Source organism: Hemiscyllium ocellatum, chromosome 21, assembly GCF_020745735.1.
Source record: "Hemiscyllium ocellatum isolate sHemOce1 chromosome 21, sHemOce1.pat.X.cur, whole genome shotgun sequence".
Classification (NCBI taxonomy): Eukaryota; Metazoa; Chordata; class Chondrichthyes; order Orectolobiformes; family Hemiscylliidae; genus Hemiscyllium; species Hemiscyllium ocellatum.
This window is the reverse complement of record NC_083421.1, coordinates 48434967-48457167: the sequence shown is the minus strand read 5'-3', so window position 1 is coordinate 48457167 and position 22201 is coordinate 48434967. Positions and strand designations below refer to the sequence as shown.

The 22201-nt window shown below is 40.9% G+C and overlaps 1 protein-coding gene across 3 annotated transcripts in view; it reads right to left on the bottom strand.

Annotated features, from left to right (window-relative positions):
• Positions 1-21893, bottom strand: part of LOC132825862 (ras-specific guanine nucleotide-releasing factor RalGPS1-like) — a 781992-nt gene extending 760099 nt beyond the window's left edge. For all 3 annotated transcript variants that reach the window (XM_060841441.1, XM_060841437.1, XM_060841440.1), the window contains exon 1: positions 21615-21893. The gene's annotated coding sequence lies outside the window, so the exon portion shown is untranslated. The remainder of the gene's footprint in view (positions 1-21614) is intronic.
• Between the last annotated feature and the right edge of the window lie 308 nt (positions 21894-22201).

The window sequence follows — 22201 nt, the reverse complement described above, 5'->3', positions numbered from 1 at the left end:
TTCATGTAAACCACATCAAGTGCATTATCCTCATCAACACTCCTGATTGTCTCCTCAAAATATTTGGGTGGCATGGTGGCTTAGTGGTTAGCACTGCTGCTTCACAACACCAGGGACCAGCCTTGGACAACTGTCTGTGTGGAGTTTGCTCATTCTCCCTGTGTCTGCGTGGGTTTCCTCCCACAATCCAAAGATGTGCAGATTAGGTGAATTGGCCATGCTAAATTGCTCCATAGTATTCAAGAATGTGTGGGTTAGGTGCATTAGTCAGGAGTAAACGTAGAGTAATAGGGAAGGGGAATGGGTCTGGGTGGGTTGCTCCTCGGGGGGTGGTTAGAATGGACTTGTTGGGCTGAAGATTAGCATGGTGCTGGAAATGCACAGCAGGTCCAGCAGCATCTGAGGAGGAAAAATCGCCCTGCTGTGCATTTCCAGCAACAAGCTAAAAATTTTGACTCTAATCTCCAGCATCGGCAGTCATCAATTTCACCTTGTTGGACCGAAGGGCTGTTTCCACACTGTAGGAATTCTATGAAATTTGTCAAACTCATCCATCCCCTGACAAATCCAAACTGACTATCCCTGATTAGTTTGTATCCTCCAACTGTAGATATGTTCTGTCCCTCAGAATTCAGTCCAATAATTTCCCCACAACGGAGGTTAGACAGGAAGGCCTGTAATTTCCTGGTCTATCCTTCCTCCTTTTCAAGGATGGGACAATGTTAACAGTCCTCCAGTTCACAGACACATCAACAGTGGCCTCCCTCAACAGCCTGAGACATATCTCTGCCAGATCCCTTGATCAAATCTATTCCCAGCTATAAATACAAGTATCTCATGGTTTGAACAAATTTCAGATCCTACCTTGGCCTTTGCCTTTTCTGCCTCTATAACCCCTTCCACTCTAATTCTCAGCGGCACGGTGGCTCAGTGGTTAGCACTGCTGCCTAACAGCACCAGGGTCCTAGGTTTGATTCCAGCCTTGGGGGACTGTCTGTGCGGGAGTTTGCACATTCTTCCTGTGTCTGCGTAGGTTTCCTCTGGGTGCTCGGTTTTCCTCCCACAGTCCAAAGATGTGCAGGTCAAGTGAATTGCTCATGCTAAATTGCCCATAGTGTTAGGTGCATCAGTCAGAAGGGGATGGGTTACTCTTCGGAGGGTTGATGTGTACTGTTTGGGCCGAAGGGCCTGTTTCCACACTGTAGGGATTCTAATCTAATCTCATAACTACACTCTTCCAAATCCAGCCTCTTGTTCCTTTCCATTGTAACAACAGGCCAAAAGGTCCTCTTGCTATGCTGTAATACTCTACTTTCTCCAGCACTGGTTATTGCAATTTAATTTACCTCAGCTCTGGAATATTCTTCTCTACACATGGACTCTTTTGGTGGTTTTTCTCCATGAAAACAATCCTTAGAACCAAGCCTATAGTCAGCTTTATCTTAATGTGGCTCAGTGTTACATACTTCATTTTATCAGGTGAATTGGCCGTGCTAAATTGCCCATAGTGTTAGGTGCATTAGTAAATGTAGGGGAATGGGTCTGGGTGGGGCTACTCTTCGGAGGGCCGGTGTGGACTTATCAGGTCAAAGGGCCAGTTTCCACACTGTAGGGAATCTAATCATAATGTTCGTGTAAAGCATATTACATACTAAGGTGCTTCATAAAATACTGATGCAGTTTTAAATTTGTAAGCCTTCCGACATGACCGTTAAAGGGTATTGAGAAAAGCTTACTCCTGCATTTAGGTGGTCATCTGTATTTCTAAAGACACAACAGAGTGACTTAAAGCAAACAACATTTCATGCTCTGTAAGGCAATAAGATTCTTATTCTTCACTAAATCTTACAATATTCTTCAACGATGGCTATTTTTCAATGTTGCGGATTTCTTTGCAAGTGTGGAACTGTTGCAGAACAATTGCAGGCAGGAAGTGGGTCAGAGAAAGGGAGAGTAGCATTGGAGACAGATCACTCAATTTTTGTGACAAAGAAATCAGCGATCCTCTCCCAGGAAGGGTAAGGGGGAAGAGGAGAAAGGGGTTAAAGATGATGGTTTTCAGGAGAGAATCTCTGCGTCCTGAATGGTCTGGAACAGCAAGTAGTCTTAATGGGGAAGACCAGAACTTGGTGAAGCTACACAAAGTCCAGTCAGACCTGCTAAAGCAGTGTCCGCATATTCTTTCAACTTTGTTTCTTGGACTCCAGGAATGGGGCAACAATGTCATACTGGGGCAAACACTCGGTGATGAACACAGTAACTGTTTTTATAGGGTGTGCTAATCAAAGGTAGGAGAGGAGGGTGTGCTCAGCAGGTTGGTAGCCGCAGAAATGTCATGGTGAATGCAGGGCCAAAGGCTAAGCGATAGGATCAGAATAGCTGCCATCAAATTGAGAGATGGGCAGACAGAGATGGTGTTATCCATAACTAACAGAACAGGACCAGTGAGGTCATGTGAAATGGAAAGAATGAGGGAGCGACAGAATGTATGTTGGGAGGATCATACAGTTGGAGAGATTAAGGTTGGGATGAGGATAGCAATGGATCAGATGGAAGTTGAAATGATCAAAGACAAGAGATCACAATCAAAAACTATGGTAAGATTAGGTAATACCTCAAATGAGAAATTTTGTTCAGGCACTTGAAAGGATGGTAGAGAATGAAGAATTTGAGTCAGTTCACGGCTCACCTCCCTAGTCTCTCCGATGCACCTTCAAATATTAAAACTACGCAGAGAACATGCCACACCACTTCATATCAGCGAGTCAACTTGTAAACAACATAGCATTTAACTGTCAACATTTCTAACTCTTCAGCCTAAGTGAAAGCACTTAATTTCCCCTTCAATATACCCAACACTCTCCACAGCTTTCACAATTAATAAAGCTGTCTCTCGCCTTTTATCTCTATCCTTTCACAATTAGATTTCATGCTCAGTGCTGTACTTTGAAGAGATTTTGTTTTGCCAACACCTTGACAAGCAAAGCAGCTTATTCACCGGGGGAAATCAACTCCCAATAGTGACCCCCCACCACCACCTTCAAACTAGGCACGCTCTTGTTTTACTTAAAATAGAGACCACACTATACTTAAAAGATTGAAAGAGCAAATCCTTGAGAAAAACTAGCTTCAAAAGGAAACGCCAGTAAGAATTACAAATGGCAGATGCCAGTCCATCTTGCCATCTTCAAGCTGAAAGCCCAGCATGAACAAGTTGTTCATTTCCAACTATTACTGGATTTACTCCCTTCCTCTCAAAGTTTGACATACATGTAGGCAGATTTATTCTGTGAAACATAAGGAGGCTGCTCCAAGTCACTCACCATCCCGACTTGGAAACGTTTTGCTGTTCTTTCACCATCACTGGGACAAAACCCTGGAACTTCCTTCCTAACAGCACTGTGGGTGCACCTATTCCCCACAAAATGCATTTGTTTAAGGAGGCAGGTCATTGCTATCATCTCCACAGATGGGCATTAAACTTTTGCCTAAAGAACAATGCGCACATCCAGAGAACAATTACGACAAATTTGAACAAACCATTGGATAGACCAGAGTTTGAGATCATTGCATACAATCCTTTCAGGTCCATTCAGAAAAATAGAAACCATGCTGTGAGAATGCACCATGGACAAGATGCAAAAAAAAATTCATTTACGCCAGGTGACTGTGTGTGGGTTTCTGCTGGGTGCTCCAGTTTCTTCTCGCAGTCCAAAGATGTGCAGGTTAAGTGGATTGGCCATGGTAGACTGATCAGGGATGTGTAGGTTAGGTGCATTAGCCATGCAGGGTTATGGGGATAGGGTAGGGGATTAGTCTGGGTTGGGTGCTGTTGGAGGTTTGGTGTGGACTTGTTGGGCCAAATGGCCGGTTTCCACACTGTAGGGATTCTATGATTCCATTCTATGAAGAGAGAGGACTAAACGCAGGAGGTCAGTGGAGAAGTTTTCAAAATTATGAAAGATTTTGAAAGCATAAACAATGGACAACTGTTTCTGCTGTTTAGAAAGTAACTAAGTAGGGCACTCAGGAAATAAACAAGGGCACTCAAGATTTGCATTAAATGAATGAAGTTGGAAATCAGTATTAGTAAACTCAAAAGGATAATTAGAGCATGGAATGCCTTTTCACTAGTGACTATTGAAGCAAAGAATGTAGCTGGATTTAAAATGGAATTGGGTAATTATTCAAGAAAGGAATGTAATAGGATATGGGGACAAAACAAGTTAATGGGATTTTCCAGGAACCAGATGATGGCTGTGATTACAATTTGATTATGGGTTATAAATGGCCCATGTGATCTTCAGTTGCCTAACCAAGTCAGAGAAGAGGCTTACAACATAGCTTCTGGGAGGGGTGAAGAAACAATGTGATTGCGAGTAGCAGCAGGAGGAGGAAAGGGGAGTTTGTTCAGAGAATCATGGGGTCATACAGCACAGAAACAGACCCTTTGGTCCAACTCTTCTGCCCTGACCAGACATCCCAACCTGATCAATTCCCATTTGCCACCATTTGGCCCTTAACCCTCTAAACCCTCCCTATGCCAATACTCATCCAGATTCCATTGAAATATTGTAATTGTACCAGCCTCCACCACCACTTCTGGCAACTCATCCCATATACACGCATCAAACCCCACATGAAAAAGTCACCCCTCAGGTGCTGTCAAATGTTGTAACTGTACCTGCATCTATCACTTCCTCTGGCAGTTTATTTCACATATGAGCCACCTGTTGTGTGTGAAAAAGTTACCCCTCAGGCCCCTTTTAAATCTTTCCCCTCTCGCCTTCTAGTTTTGGATTTCCCCATGCCTCTCATGATTTTATAAACCTCTATGAGGTCACCCCTCAGCCTCCAACACCCCAGGGAAAACTGCCCCAGACTATTCAAGCTTTTCCCTATAGCTCAAATCCTCCAACCCTGGCAACATCCTTTTAAATCTTTTCTGAACCCTTTCAAATTTCACAACATCTTTCCTATAGCAGGGTGACCAGAATTGTATGCAGTATTCTATAAGTGGGAAGGAGTTGCTTCCAGCTCCAATAAACCAGAAATTGTGATAGGGAGTTGACTTAAATAGATCAGTGAGTCTTTTCCTGCCAGTGACTTTCACACATTCCTAACTATGCAGCATGGCCTTCAGTGGGCTGACTGATATCCCTGCGCAATCTAATAACTATCACTCCATCACACAGCAACAGACCAGTCAAGCAGTCCTCCAGTGTGATATAGAGTTTGTGTTGTGGAAGCATTCAACTCACTCACTATTTTGTGGAAATGTTTGGTGTCATTCAATAAGGCAGGTTAGTGAGAACTCTCAAAGTTCTCCACAACTCAAAATTATAAAGATAGATGTTGTGGTTCTGTTCACCGAGCTGGCAATTTGTGTTGCAGATGTTTCGTCCCCTGTCTAGGTGACATCCTCAGTGCTTGGGAGCCTCCTGTGAAGCGCTTCTGCGATCTTTCCTCCAGCATTTATAGTGGTTGGAATCTTCCACTTCCGGTTGTCAGTTCCTGCTGTCCGTTGCAGTGGTCGGTATATTGGGTCCGGGTCGATGTGCTTATTGATTGAATCTGTGGATGAGTGCCATGCCTCTAGAAATTCCCTGGCTGTTCTCTGTTTGGCTTGTCCTATAGAAGTGCTTCACAGGAGGCTCCCAAGCACTGAGGATGTCACCTAGACAGGGGACGAAACGTCTGCAACACACATTCCCAGCTCGATGAACAGAACCACAACAACGAGCACCCGAGCTACAAATCTGCTCACAAACTTTGAACACTTATAAAGATAGATTATGTAGGTGAGGTGGTTTCCTTTAGTTAATATGCCCAGAGGAGAGAGTGGTGTAGACGTAATTTCAACGGACTGGCACAGCAGCCCAGGCTAATACTATGGGAACATGGGTTCAAATCCCATCATGGCAGCTGGAGGAGTTGAAAAGGTTTAGTGCCCCCAGGCTCTGAACCAGTAGGTCCAGTTTATGTTCCACCAGCTCTCAAGGTGTACCATAACATGCCTGAACAGGTTTATTTTTTTAAAAAGTCAAAAAAGCTTGGCTCAGTGTTGGTGACTATGACAGATATCATTCTTTTTCAAATAACATCCTTAACAATGAAAACTTGTCCAACACAAAGCCAGGTAGTCTTTGTCAAAATATCCAATAGGTGCTGGCACACCTCAGTTGGTAGTGTAGTTACCAAAGGACTCCATGACTTCAGCTCGGAACCTATTTAAACTCAACACAGAGGGGACTGCAGTCATTCCCTTGCCATTAGACAAACAAAAGCAGAGAGTGTTCCCTGGCCAAAATATTTCTCCTCTAACCAAGATGAGCAAAAGAGGCCAGGTGAACATTCAGAAGGAATTAATCGAACATGAACTACTTTGAGACATCTGCAGGCATTTATGGAAAGGTAAATTAAATGGCGGAATCACATTAAACATTAAATCCCCTCCCCAAAAGAAAATGTAAGCATGAATATTAAATACATAAGCACTGCTAATCTGTTATTGTGTGAACATCACTTAATTGATGACAGATTCTTTAGCAATTGAACAGTGCATTAGTATTTAACAGAGGAGGATGGCATTTCCTTCTGGTTTTTGGAACCACAAATGTTCAAAACATCTTGCTTTCCTGGGGAATTGTCTCTCTGTCTCTGGTGCTAATGGCACATTAAATTAAATAAATAAAGAGCTAGATGATAAAATTTTATTTATTAACAGGGTAAAATATCTTTGCATAAAGAATTCATGCAAATCTTCACCACAATCCAAATGAACTGTCATCGTTTAAAGTTTGTGGGTGAAAGGATAGTTTATATACCTGGGCAATGTATTTTTAAAAATGCCTACCTCCATACTTTGGGCACCTCTGAAAGGTTTACTGATTTATCACAACTCTTTTTAGAAAATATTTGCATCCCCAATTGGGTACACATTTCCATTCAGCCTGTGTAAAATTGGAGAGCATGTCCGGGTAAACAGAGTCCTCCAATTTTGCTCTTGTGCATATCCTGAATTGGAGATGCACCCTCATCCAGTTGCTCACGCCCTCAGTACAGGGTTTCCCTCTCTTATCCTCTTCTACATCTCCTTCAAGAGAAGGCAGTCCTTAAAGTTTAGCTCATCACCACGTTTTTTTGATCATTTATCCCAGACCTGCCTGAAGTGACAGTGTCAGAAGTTTGTTGACAGCACTCTTGAGAAGTGTTTCGGAACATTTAAAAAAGGAGCTATCTCAATGCAAGTTGTGGTTGTCCCATCAGGGCACTCCTTCAATATTAGTACTGTGTTAAAGTTGAACATTAGTAATCGCTGTGCCTTTGTGAAACATTTAAATAGGAACTGCATCATAGAAAATGCATGATGCCATTAACAGGGTCTGCTGTTAAACAACATGTATTTGTTGAACCAAGTTTCCTAACCAGTTTAGGTAAAATAGTTAGAAACAAAATTCATTTTGCTCACCAGCCCATTGATTGGAAACAAATAACAAAATCTCATTAGTTACTAAATACCTTTTTAATAATTATTCCATTTTTGACCTTTGGCACCTATGGTCCTCTTAAAATCCTTTTTGGAAATTTGATGTTTTATGTTGAGCAAGGGAATGCTATACCAAGCATTTTAAACATGCAGCAAACACTCTCAGATTAGACCCAGTTTAGACAGACAAGGAGAAAAGCAGCCTCAGCTGCATCAGTACCAGGTTTATATGAGAATCCCCAACCCCCACTTTACACATCTAATGAAATGACCATTGAGAGACAAATAGGTGACAGGTTTGAGTTTGGACTCTCATGAGATGTCCTGAAATTTATTCTACATTTCCATTCAGCTAGAGGATAATTTGTACCCCTCTAGAGTCTGGGTAGATTTTGCATTGGACACACAGTTGTTACATCTATGTTCAATCTATGTCTGCACCAAGATATTTTACTGGATAGCCACTCCTGATACCTTGCGGTATTTGCCACCTGTCCCACTAAGTGGCACTGAGAATGGAACCTTTGAGCTGGCTTGCTACTAGCAATCCTCGTTTTGTCTTTAGCCTATTTGGTGATCAGGGGAAAGGGATATACAGGGTAGGGTATACGGTATACAGACAAGGCACTGTTTTTAGATAAAAGAGGTTTGTTGCATGATAGCAATAAATACAACTACATTTGGTCAATTACCAAGACTGTAGGGAACTGGTCCAGATAAATCTGTTCCTCGGAAAACTGGAGAAGAACTCTCCCGCGAAACTATGTGACATCAGCCAATGGAGCCATTGTACCATGAACATTAACTCTTCAGAACCATCACCCTATACAACATCCCTTCAGAACAATTGGTTGTACTCCCCTGCCTCTTCCTGTGGTCCTGCACATTCTACCCTTACAAACAGTAATCTAATACCCATTTGAATGTCTCAATTGAATCCACTTCCAATACATAGGCAGCACAAAGCAGACCTTGACTATTTGATTGAAACAAACAGTCTCTCAAGTTTCCATTGCTTCATTCGTCACTTAGTCAGGTGATGTTGCATTCTCAGCCCTAGCACAGACTGGAACAGTTTCTATCTATGCTGTACAAACCCCTTCAGGATTCTGAACACTGCTACCGAACACCCTTTTAACTCTCTTCTCAGAGGAGAACCAGGCACAGTTCCTTTAATCTATGCAGTTATATAATGTCTTTCATAATCTCAGGACATCCCAAATGCTCTCCAGCCAATTTTCTTCTCTGTCATTGCTGCAATGCAGGCAGCCCTCAAGTCAGTCAGTCTCATGGGCAAAAAACCGAAACATGTCAATATTTACCAACAGGTTTTTAAAACAGCAATTTTACATCAGAAAAGGCTCTTTATCATAGCACCTTATAAAGCCAGGATTGCTGGTTCCATGTTGAAGTATTGCCTACAAGCCGTATTAATCAACTAATCAATTTCAGCAATCTGAAGATCTATCAAATGTCACCATTTGAAAAGAGAACTCGTTTATTAAAGGTCAACTGATACTAACAATCGGGCAGTAGTTCACAAAAGTACAGTAAGAGTAATACTTTTATATACTTGTTTAAAAGTCAAATTTTTAAGGCTGAAGTTGTAGCCAGAGACAAAAAGGAGTCTACTCTTAAAGGAATATTAGTTTTAACAAGTTGAAACCCACCCACCCCCATTGTCTTGCCTTCCGAGGGTTGCCGGGACAGAGAGAGACTGTTCCTGCCAAACCTGCTGCCAAAAACAGCACAGAAGGAACACAGTGTACACCATTAAAGTGGTAGTTATTTCAAACAACCTATTTGAACATATTATGACACACCTCTAGACTAGGAGGGATACTACCACAGTTATACCTAAAACCCTGGAGGTGAACTTGAACTCCAGTACGTATGCTCCTCAGCTACAGCTAACATTGAGAGGAATAGGAGATGGCCACTTTAGCCCCTCAAGATTGCAATGAGAGCTTGTTCCAGTGACTTAGACTGCCAGGCTACACCACCACATCACAGAGATAGTAACCTAGACGTGTGCAGACACCAGGAGCTAAACAGGGATAGGGATAAGAGTCCACGATTGGGGCTGATTAGCTCAATTAGCTGGGTGGCTCGAGTGATGAAGGGCTTATCCCGAAATGTCGATTCATCTGCTACTCGGATGCTCCCTGATCTGTTGTGCTTTTCCAGTGCCACATTTTGCCTCTCCAGCACCTGCAGTTCTCACTTTCTCCTACTAGCTCGAGTGAAGCCAACAGCAGTAGCTGAGGTTACCTGATGGACTCTGCTTCTCAACCCCTCCTTCATGGTAGCCATGATGTGCAGGTGCTGGTATTGGAATGGGGTGGACAAAGTCCAAAGTCACACAACACCAAGTTATAGTCCGATAGGTTTATTTGAAATCACAAGCTTTCAGAGCACTGCTCCTTCAGGTGACCTAGACTTTTTCACGGTGACCCTCAGGTTAAACCGAATGAGAGAGCAGCACTATGATCTAGTAAGATTATTTTTATTGCATGATCCCTTGATGAATGGGTTTGTCCCATGATAAGTCTGCCGTCAGCAGTGAGCATGTGATAAATAGTGAATGAGAGGGAGGGAGAGTTGGGGGAGGTGGATAGATTTTGACACAACATCAACTAGTACTTGAGAAAACTTTATAATTCAGAATGACTTGGTAGTGAACAGAATGTTGCATTATAACAAAAGTCTTTATCCTTTCTTCCTGAATGGTGTTCCAAGCTAGTTTAATTTTTCTCTGATCCTATCAGTACAGCAATCTGCTTATAACTACTGGTAAATGACACCTCTATGTGCACTAAAGCCCTTACCCATTCATACTGCTCGAAATTCTTCATCACTCGAAGCTGGCAGGTATGAAACTAGTTTGAACAGTGTACTCTGGGGATGGTTGCTCTAGAATCTGCTTTTCAAGTTTCTAATTACAAATCAGCCTTCAGCAAAGTGCCTTGTGAAATGTTTAATCTTGAGGCAGACATGAAATTAAAATGCCGCTCAAACTCTTGTTTGATCCTTTTGCAACAAAGCATGTAAACCCTCTTTTAGGAGGTGGTACAGCCCATTACTTAGTTGCTTTTTATTGATAATTAACCTTTCCATTGCTGATCAGATGGCAAGTTGTTCAAAAGGGACGTGTCGTTCTTCTGCCTGAGAAATATGAATGGGTCAGATTTCATGTTGAGACACAAAAAAAAATCTGCAGATGCTGGAATCCAAAGCAGAGAGGCAGGAGGCCAGGAAAACACACCAAACCAGGTAGTATCAGGAGGTGGAGAAGTCAATGTTTCGAGGTGTAACCCATCTTCAGGACTAGGATTTCCAGGTGAGCCTGGTTCTGTTTCTGAAAAAAAAGGCAGCAGGAGGCTCCCTCAGGACTGCGGAGTCTGTTCTGACAATCTGACAATCTGACAATTCTTTGGGGCATGGAGCTGTCAGAGGAAGGAGAACCTCGTCCCCCCAAACCTCGCAGCAGGCAGTATTCTGAAATGTAAACATCCTCACGGCCAGCTGCTGTCAAACCCCCAGCCCCTGCTACAAGTAAATGGGCAGTGTTAAAGAGCTAGGAAGGGGACAGATGCCAAGTGGTAGGAGATCCAGGTAAGTAGGGTGACTGGCCAGTACCCATTGGGTAGGATGCCAACTTGGATGGGATAGGGTACGAGCTGGGGAAGTGATAGGAGTGCCATAGTGCAAGGTGACAAAGGGGGCAGCTAAGTGTTTCAGTGGTTGAGAAGCTCTGGAGAAATCAGGTCAGAGGGTGGGAGAAGAGGGTGTGGGGAGAGTAGGTATTGGGTTTGGGGAAGGAGGAGGCTTGTGTGCAGTCTAATGGGCAGAGGGGAATTGGTGGTCAGGTACAGTGGCAGAGCTGGGAGCCAATGGGCGTCAGGTTGTGTCGGTCAGGGGGCCAGATCAGGGTTGTGAATGAGCTCAGCATGGGGTCAGTTTCTTAGTTACTCAGGAGGTAGGTTGCAGATTTAACAGTGTAGCCTTTCCTGCAGAATTTTTATTCTTAATTTCATTAGAACCATCCAAAGCCTCTGATTTTAACGCGTCCTTTCAGAAGGTTCCAGGCAAAGAAGAATTCCCCATGGGAAAATTCCCAGACAATTCCTTTGGAGTGTGCTCAGCAGGGTCCGAGTGTGCAACTCCCATCCCCAATCTCATAACAAGTGTGTGACCACTGCGAAACCTGCAAGCTTCTCCATCCATTGAGTGATTGAAAAAGTAGCCTTTACAATATGTTTACTGGTGTTTTTTTTAAAATATGTAATACGATCTCAAGTTCATACCTTTCAGAAACTGATTTCAAATATGTCTGGAAGCAGCAGAGTTTCGAAGTCTGGCACACAGGATCGCAGGATGTAATGAAATTCACTGCTAGCACTCATTAGGCAATGCTCAAAGTTGAATGTAGGAAAATTTCCTGGCCACATAGGAGCTGTTGTTGAATTGGATTATCCTACATCATAAAATTAATTTACAGCATTTTATCATCAATAATCAATCTCCAGACTTATTTTAGCAAATAATATCCAGTGTTTTGCTTTCCCTAGATTAATGACTGTAAAAGCTGCAAGATTCAATAAAAGGATTATATCCTTAAAATTTGTCCCAGTGCTATTTTTATCCATTCCTCTTGAACTCTGGCACAACAGAAAACAAAATAATTCAAGATTAAGTTTGCAAATCATCTGCATTAATTCCAATCATTGCTGATTTAATATTTTGCTTTTTACTTCAGGCAAACAAAAACTGCCTTTAGCGACTGCATTAAGACCTCAAAAGAAATAGCAACAAAATGTTGCTTGCAACTTGTTTCACATGCAGCCCAGTATAACTCAAAATAATATCACATTCTGTACTCCAGCAAAATATTAAGATCTCAAGACACAGACATATAAAAGGGTACATAAAGAAAATAATTGCTCAGGAAGATATCTAAGGCTTAGCAGGTAGGTTGGTCTGATGCAGGATCTAACCATATTGACTTTAAGATCAGTGTTTCAATCCATGTTTCATGCTGAGTTAACAAATCTCCTCTTGTCTCTTTGTTGGCTAAAGGATGATTGAGGAGCCACCTTCCTATCCTCAACAGCTTGAAGCTCAGCTTGAAATGTTATGTCACACCAAACTCCAGTCATCCAATGCCCTTTCCCCCACTGACCACAGCCTTGAGCTCCCAACCTCCTGGATTTTAAAATCTCATCCTTTTGGTTAAAACCCTCACTAGTATTTTCTTCATGTTAGTAGCCTCCAAAATATTTAAAATCTGCCCATCATTTCCTGATTGCAAACAATTGTGCATGCCACTCTTCTTTGCCTTGACTGTGCATTTAGACATCTAGGCTCAGGCTACTAACTCTCTCTCAACATTATTCAAACTCCTCTTCTGGAATAAGATGCTTCTTAAAATAGGTATGCATGAAACTCTACCAACTGTACTTTGTTTCCACTAAGCCACTAATTTATTACATGACAAATTGCTGCTTTTGCAATTTTGGTTCAACTGTACCCACTATTAACAAATTCTACCACATAAAGTGATCTGTTCATCATCAATAAAACAGTCATGTGAGTGAACACTGTTATCATAACCTTACTAGATCATTAGTGTGCTCAGGGGAAAGAAGACCTGCCTCCCCTACACAGTCAGAGCTTCATGTGGTTGTAGGCTATCACATCAAAATGATTCTTCAAGCTCTCTACATAGACCATCTCTATCTTCTCAAGGTAATCGAGAAGGTACGAGAGGTAATTGCAGCCTTGCCCATTACTACTGAATAAATATGTCCCAAATTGCCCTGTTAAAACAAAACATAATTAATATTTTATTTTGCACTGGACTCTGCAAATGCTGTTTGATCAGGGAGCTTACAGTACATTTGTTTGCGTTTGAATTTAAGTTTTTCAGTTCCAAATCCATGTTAGATTCTTTCATTCCGGCTTTTATAGTTAGATTTCCAAAAACATTTGATTGAAGTTCACATTGATATAATCCATAGGCAGGGTGCCACTTGCATGTTGAGGAGTGCTCTCGCTTACCAAAATCAATCAGCCAGATGCCTCACGGTCAGTCCGAAGACTACTATACATCAACCCTTTTCTGAATTGCTTTCGTAACCCAAACCACATTGAATCCTAATGAGCTTTCAAGTGTGCTTTGACAAGGCAGGCAGTCTCATCAGACTTCAAACAGAAGTGGGTATTGAATCCTCATGAATATGGACACTGGCCAAGTCATCTCAGAATACATTTAACTGTGGTCAACAAATAAGTGAACATAAGATTTTATTATCCTACATCATCTTCTGCCCTACTCAAATGCAAGCAGCAATATCAATTGTTCCTTCATTAAAGCCAGAATGGTCATGGATGAGTGTCTGCCTGTGCAGAGTTCCAAAATACAGAGAAGCAAAGAGCTGATCTATCAACTCAGACTCAATCCATCTCCAAATGTCATCATTTACTGAATAGGCAAATATAGCTCTTATTCAAATCATTCCTTGTGAAAATTTACAAAGAATACTTGCACCATATGAAAATGTTAACTCTCCTCAAGCTCCTCCCACAAGCTCCATACTGAGGGGACCACCTGATAGCAGACAAACCACTCTTTACAAGGTACCCAGAGCTCAAGCCTGCAGCCACATCTGCATAGATGGCCCAATTATGCTGTGGTTACTGATGAGTCTGGCCTGTATGTTGTGTCATTGTAGATCAGGGAAAGGTGGGTGCATCTTTTCCTTTTTGAAGATAAACATTGCCTTGCATTGTAAACGTTACTGACTATTTGTCAGCGCAAGCTGTTTTTTCTCTAAATCCTGCTATAGTCTGGCATGATTCTTTACTTTAAAATTACACGTTATAAAATGAGTCCATTTATGCTTTTGCAATTATATTTAATGTCATGCACAAAAAAGTGTAATTTAAAAAAAATACTCTATTGGACAGCTGGCAATAACTCTACATGAAATGAAGCAGAAAGGATAAATACTTTTAGGTGGATATAAAACAATTGCCCATCAATTCATGCCAATTGTATTTGAATACAATTCAAATTGCGGTAGTGCTTGCATGACTATGGTCAAAGAATTTATTGGTCTTCGTAAATTAAGAAAATTTTTCTTTTACATTTGCATCTACACGATTCCCCCTAGAGTTCTTCGCGAGTTCCTGAGTAGGCATTCGTCCTTCATTAAAAATAAGTATTCAGACATATTTATTACACCACAATTGTAATTTATAAATAATTCAAGAAGCCACAATTTTACAAGTAGGCTGGCTCAGGAAAACAAGGGTAGGGCCGATGACTGAAATACAAATCTGCAGCTAGTTCTGTGTCAGCACATGTCAATTACAATGACCGTATGCAACCCCTCAGTCAATGTGAGAAGCAGTGCACATTTTCCTTTAGGTTGAGATAAAAAAAAAGGGCCATATTCCACAGGATGAATAGTTATTTTTTTAAAAGACCCTTTTGCATGCTACAGCTATGACATGAAGGTTTAATAGGCTATTTATAGGATTAATTCTTCTCACAGACGAACACCTAATGAACCTTCTAATCCACCACTGGATTTATTGTAAATACAACCTGTAATTGTTAAGTGTAGTGAGGCACATCAGTGTGCCACGTACTGTGTCGGAAGCAATTTAATTCTTTGTAATGTCACTTCATGTAATGTCAAACTTGAACTTTTGTAATATACTTTTATGAATCCTACGAATAAATCATACCCGTATAAAAATGTACTGAGGGAATGGAGAAAAAAAAAGTACTAATCTAGTGAAATTATTTCATTGCCAGACAAGTCTACGCCTCAGAATAATTAAGTGCAGACTTCATTTAGCATTGCTCAATTTTTGGACCCAAACTGCCAAACCAGGCCAGCAGTCAACTTGTGCATTCTCAATCCAATTTACTGCTGTATGGTGAAAATTTCATTTTTAAATGTTCTCATGTTTACCACACTGTGCAATGGCAACTACTGGAAGTGAATGTGTTACTGGATATCAAATTACTTGATTCATGTGAGTCGGTCTTGACTGATGTTCAATGTATTTGCTGGCACGTTCAGTTGATGCCGATGAGCAGTATTGACAGATGGAAGGTGCATGTGGATTTGTACCCCAGCAAAAAAAAAATCAATGTCTTCATCAAAAGGAGAGATGAAAAGGGAAATAATCCAGTCTCAGGTTACAAAACCAGAAGAACTAATTTGAAATAAACATCCAAAGTATGTGAGATATATACTATAATATAATTATACTCAAATTTAGCTCCAAAGAACTGCTGTCATGCTTTTGAAAAAAAAATACACCTCCAAAGCAAACAGCTGTGGGTTTTACATAGTATACTATCAGAGCTTGAGGAGATAAGGAGTTAAGTAATTCAGACAGAAGATTCCAGATTCCAAAATAAAACTAATAAATATATTTTTCCCATTTTAATTTTCAGAGATGTTTGAAACCTGAAGTTGCATCATTTTGAAAAAAATGGCTTGGCAAAGCTCCCAAAAATAATCCGATTCAAAATTATTAGCCAAACGAAATCTCCTTCCAGCATCTACACTTTAGTTCCTCTGAGAATCATATACCCTTCAATGAGATCATCCCAATGGGCCATTCTATTCAATCTCTTCTCATAACAGTTCTCTCACCCCAGGAATCTTCATGGTATCCCCCAAATATATCTTAGGCCAGGCTGAAGCTGTACAAAGCACTTCTGTTAGGAATCCCCCCCCCCCTCCAAATCCTGTATAACTGCAATAAGATTTCCTTACTGTTAATACACTGACCCTCCACCCTTGAGTAAAAAGTAACATAGCAACTGCGTTCTGAATTATTGCTGTACCTGTGAGGTAACATGTGGTGAGTTCTGCATGCTCAAATCCTTCAGGACACCAACATTAATTACTCTCTCACCTTTTTGAAAACTATTCTAATAAAATGGATAATTTCACATTTCTCCCACATCATTCTCTCCCTCTGCTCGCAGCTGTTTACTCGTTGAGCATCTCTCTATCCCTTTGCAGCCATTCTGCATTACCCTCACAGCTTATTTTCCCAACATGTTTTGTTTCATCAGCAGTTTTGGATGATTACACGTGATCCCCTAACGCTAACCATTGATATAGATCATAAATAACTAAGCTCCACACACCTCTCCTTTCAGCAGCCCACTAACTGCAACCTGCAAACCAAGAAATGATCCTTTCCTTCCTCGTCCCCATCCTCTGATCATTAACTTGTCCTCAATTTAAAAACAGTACCTTCTCCCAATCCCATGCATCTTCTGAGATCTTGTGCAGCATATTTTAGAATGCCCTGTGAAAACTTAAAATGTATGACATCTGCTGATTCCTTATTATCTAACTGCACCCACACAAAAAAAAAATCTGGTAAACACCCTTTCCCTGTCAGAAAGCAATCTGACTCTACCTAATCATATTAGGCTTTAAGTTTCTCGTCACCATCTTTCTCAAATTTTCCCCACTATTCATCAGGCTAACTGGCCTATGGTTTGGAAAAAAAAAGCAGAAATTGCTGGAGAAACTCAGCAGGTCTGACCGCATTTTTGCGGAGAAGGCAAAGTTAACACTTCAGGGCCAGTGACCCTTGCTCAGATTTTTGCCTACGGTTCTGTTTTCCCTTTTTCTCCTTCCTTTCTCAAAAGAAGCAAAGTTTCACTTGTTACCTCCAGTGCTGCAAGATATTTCCACCACTAAAAAATTCCAGACGTTCAAAGGCAATGCATTCTTCTCTCTGTGACCACTTCTTTTACATCTCTAAGATAGAGACAATTAGGTCCAGAGGATTTCAATTCCTGATGAAGAGCTTAAGCCTGAAACATCGATTCTCCTGCTCCTCAGATGCTGCTGACCTGCTGTGCTTTTCCAGCATCACATGCTTGACTGATCTCCAGCACCTGCAGTCCTCACTTTCTCCCAGAAGATTTCTAGTGTTTGGCAATGTCACTGTTGTTTAAAGTAAATTAAAAATCCTTCGCCCTAATATCTAGTTATGGTGTCAGACTCCTACATTATGTTTATTTTTAATATTTGTGGCAGATTAGAACAGTAAACTCAATTGAAAGGAGATGTGCACTTTTGTTACTACAAGGATAGCACTTACATGCACATAACACTTGTAATACAGAAAATATGTAATTTAGTAAGGAAATTGGTAGTACTTGTTATCGCCAATTTTCAATGGTTCATTTAGATAGGTAACATTGTGTGGCATGATGGATTGACAATACTGGCCACAGAACATATGTTTTTCTGAACACCATTCCCTTTATACTACTTGTTAATCAGAATCAGGTAGGAATTAAGATTTCAATTTGAAATTTTGCCCAAATTTATTTTCACAAGATTCTTAGCTCACATACAAAACATCTGACCCTGCCCAAGCGTATGTTAGTCAGACTTTGGAGTTGTGTAAGTATCCCGATCACATACACTCTTATTGAATATAAAATTCCAAAAAACATTTGACAGGATTAATTCTGGGAAGCTGCTTGCTGTAGATGGTGAGTCCACAAATCACAGAATAAATATTCAGCTATTTTGGATCTGTTTTTAAAAATTCTTTTCAGTATGGGTACAAATATTAATCACCTATCCCTAACTGTCCTTTAGAAGGTGGTGACGACTCAGATGAAAAGAAAATATATTCACTGAAAGCATTGTGAATCTTTGGAATTATCAGCCTCAGAGTTGGGTGCTCTCTCGGTGTGTACATTTAAGACAGATTGTTTCACTTATACCTTATGAAAGATTTTTGCAATACGAAGGATAATGCAGGAACCAAGGAGGAAATGAGAAGAGCAGCCATGACCTTACTGAATACCAGAATGGCCTACTCCAAGTCTATTTCTTAAAATTGTCATTTAATAAAAAAGTATTTTCTAATCACTGTTAACTTAGGAAAACAAAGTGGAACATTTCTCTTTACAATTCTACCTCCAGGCAAAATTGCTCAGAGCTTGTAAGGTTGGCAGGAAAATCTTGCCTTCATGAGCAGTTACAGATGAAGAAATTTAACTCTGCTGATAAGAAGAGACATGCTGTCAAAGCATTTCCTGTGTCAATCATCAGAACATTTCCAAGAAATCACCATTTCAAAGGGAACAACTATTTATACTGCCTAAGAAAAAGGCCAGCAAGTGGCTTGTGATTAGTCGAGACATTGTCAGGGAGGATGCATCCTGGAACAGTTATCATCCAAATTTTTATTGAAATTCAAGGAAGAAAAGTTGGCTCCATTTGTTCAAGACAATACCACCAGCAAGCCATTGCTCTCCATATTAAGAATTAGATTTACTATCAATATTTTAAACTCACTTGTGAGATGTGGGTATTGCGGGTTAGTCAGTCTTGAGATTTAATTCTCAGATGATCCTCAAGCCTTGAGGTAGAGCATGGCGTGGTCTGGAATCCAGGTCCAGCGTGGACTAGAGGATAACTACTGGCATGGAAGGACTGTTATTCTGAATTTATTATTTCTTTATTTTTCTATTTTTTTCCCTAAGAATTTGTAATTAAAAATCTGCACCTGGCTACCTTTATAGGTAAGATAGTACCATAAGTGGCAACTTGTAAACCGTTCACCGTACACACTCGAGTACATATGACAATAAAGCTAATTCTGTTCTGTTCAATCTACCAATGAATGATTGTCAATTGGGCTCACGAAGTGACTCAATCACACCTTGCAAGGAGCCACAAGCTTTCATGTGCAGACTCTTGACCTCTGCAAACAGAATAGCAATGTCCAGGCATTGCATGTTTTCAAACAATTAAAAGCATGGGGGACCCTGTTACATTTCCTATTTAGACCAGTTCAATTTGCCTTTCACCGAATTCAAGCAAAAGTTTGAGCGGTAGGTATTCCCTGATTCATTACTGGCCAATCAAAATGCATTTGCCAACAATCAGCCATCCTGTCTATCACACAGCATAAATTATAGTGCCTTGAAATTTGACATTCTGTGTGTCATCCTGATGAAAACAAGATTTAAAAGTGTCCTTTTTGTTCAACGTTATTCATTCTGTATTGTCCAGTAGAAAAACAATAAGGAAATACAAACAAAAACATTTAAAGACACAAAAGTGTGTTTATTTTTTTAAAATCCTGTGAGCTTTCAGCTTTTATTTTGTGATATTCCCTAACACCAAACTTCCTGCTATTCCTGGCCCCCACCATTCACATTTTAAATCCTTTCGTTCACCATATTTTCCCTCCTTAGAACTAAAACAAACACCAAATTGTGTCATTAAAACATGCAATTTAGCCATTTATTCTTTCCATACAGATAGTGATCGATCTCCCAAAAATCCATTTTTGTATCCACTCCAAAAATACCTGTTTTACAATGATGGTGTCTGAAAAATCAATTCAAATTCCAGTTCTTCTAAAGCTCCTAATTTTTTTTTCCCACAAAAATTCACGTCCCTGAGATGTTGGTCAAATGCAGTAATGCAGTTATTTGGTTTAAAATGGCTACAGTTAAAATAAATTGTACTTTTCATAACACCTTCCTTTTTCATATCTTCCAATCTCCCCTTTAAAGAGAGCATTTCTTCACAGGCAGACTTCAATGGAAAATATTCAACTATTACATTCAAATATTAATTCCGTGCACTCAATTTATGCAAAGGCTTTCTTAAACGTGTGAATATTTTAAAATTTCTCATGTACAGTCTTCGAAGATTAATATCTACAAAGATTAAAACGTGAAAGGAACAAAGCCAGAAGAGGTATGAATTTTTATAACAAAATCAATTTATCTGCACTGACATTTCTCTCACAATGGAGGGGTTTGTTATCCTATTATAACGTAGATAATAGTTGGACAGGAGAGAGGATGTAACGCTCTTAAATATAGGTCTTTCTTCCAGATAGATGAAGTGTCACGTTGTTACGGCCAGGGAAGAAGATTGTTTCAGAATTACTCAAAGAGTCCAGGTATTAATGGGAGATTATACCGTGCACACTCCACCCACCCACCGACACACACACACACACACACGAACAAATGACAGGTGCAACCATTTTCTGCCAAACTGTTGTTATTTCCACAGAACAAAAAAAATACACAATCTGGCGTGCTGCATGTGCAATTTCACATCAAGCCTGCTGACCGAAAGGGACAGCAAATATTTTGTTTTCAATATCAAAATGCCATGTTCTTTTGTTGAGTGGGTAGGGGGTGCTAGCGGAGGTTTAAGTCTATGAAGCTAATCGTATTGGGAAGGAAGAGTTCGTCAAAATTCCCATTCAAAAAGCAGAAAAAACCCGAACGATTCATTGTGGTTGTGGGGTGGAGGATTGGGGGAAGGAGATTGCAGGCGAATACCGCTAGAGCAGCGAGAATCCGATACAATAGGGACGAGAGAGACTTGCTGTAAATGTTACTTCTACATTCACTACGGTCAGGCGTGCGGTTCATACAGAGAGAGTAGGAACTCTCACTCAAATCCTTTAAGCTCGTTATGTGCAGTAGCAAGATTACGAACTTCATCCAAATATATTCCACACATTATTGCCCCGTCGAAACGCCGTGACACCTAAAAGGACACTGGGTCAATAATCATCTCCATTTAATACACAAAAGGACCCAACTGCTGTTGCACATTAACAAATACCTCAAACCCCAGTGTAAAACAAAGCCGCTATACAGTACACACAAATACACCAAGGAACTGGGATTATCATTAAAGTTTCCTGTCACAAGCTAGGTCAAATATTGGGGATGCTCAGACACACACACAGCAACACCTCGTTCTATTATCCGCAATGAGAAAGTGCTGGAGGAAATGAGAACCTTTGTGTTGCTGACAGTAGCACACTCCACACAAAAGCGTGGCGATGCAATGCTCCCGTTTGTACTGAATTAAAATGAAAGATTAATTACTGCGCTGTCTTCTTTGTGGTTAAAATCTATGAATGATAGAGGCGCAACAATAGAGAAAGGTGCAGGTGTCCAGCCACAATTCCAGTTCTCCCACACATACAACGCACCCTGTTACAATAATATTTCTCTCCGTTTCTGTTCCCACCCCTTTATTTTGATAGCACCGGACCAGCGACACTAACTCACCGCTCCCTCTGCTGTCACCGCAGTCCACTGTCATTCCACTGAATGTTCTGTCTCAAGGTATCTCCTGCATTCCGCTGAGCAAAGATAATACTGGCGGCTGCTGAACTCACTCTAAATCATCTCCTCTGCAAGAAAGGAGCGCCTGCTGTAGTTCTCTCGCTGCCTTTGCTGTTTGCCAGGTTACAAGCGCATTTGTGCTGAGCGATCCATTGCTCAATATGGCAGAGTTGAGCGTCTCTGTTTCTCTCACAGACACTTGACACTCGCTTCCAGCTGGTCAGTTCCTCCACCCCCCTGGCCATTTGACAGCAGGAAGTGTAGGTACATTGCCTGATTGACACCCCTTCCTACCAATAGCGTGGAGCTGGTCCCCCCCAATCCGGCACGGCTTTGGCTACTCCTGGCTCCAATCAATGGCAAGAGGAGGTGGGGTTTCCCACCTTCCTATTGATCAATGTCCAGACTTACCGTCTCCGCTGCATTCTGGGGATTGTAGTTCAGCGAGGCATCACACACCAACCCAACAAGGGGGACAAAATAAGAAAAGGCAGGCAATACGTGGACTTTGTAATTTAAACATGAAATTC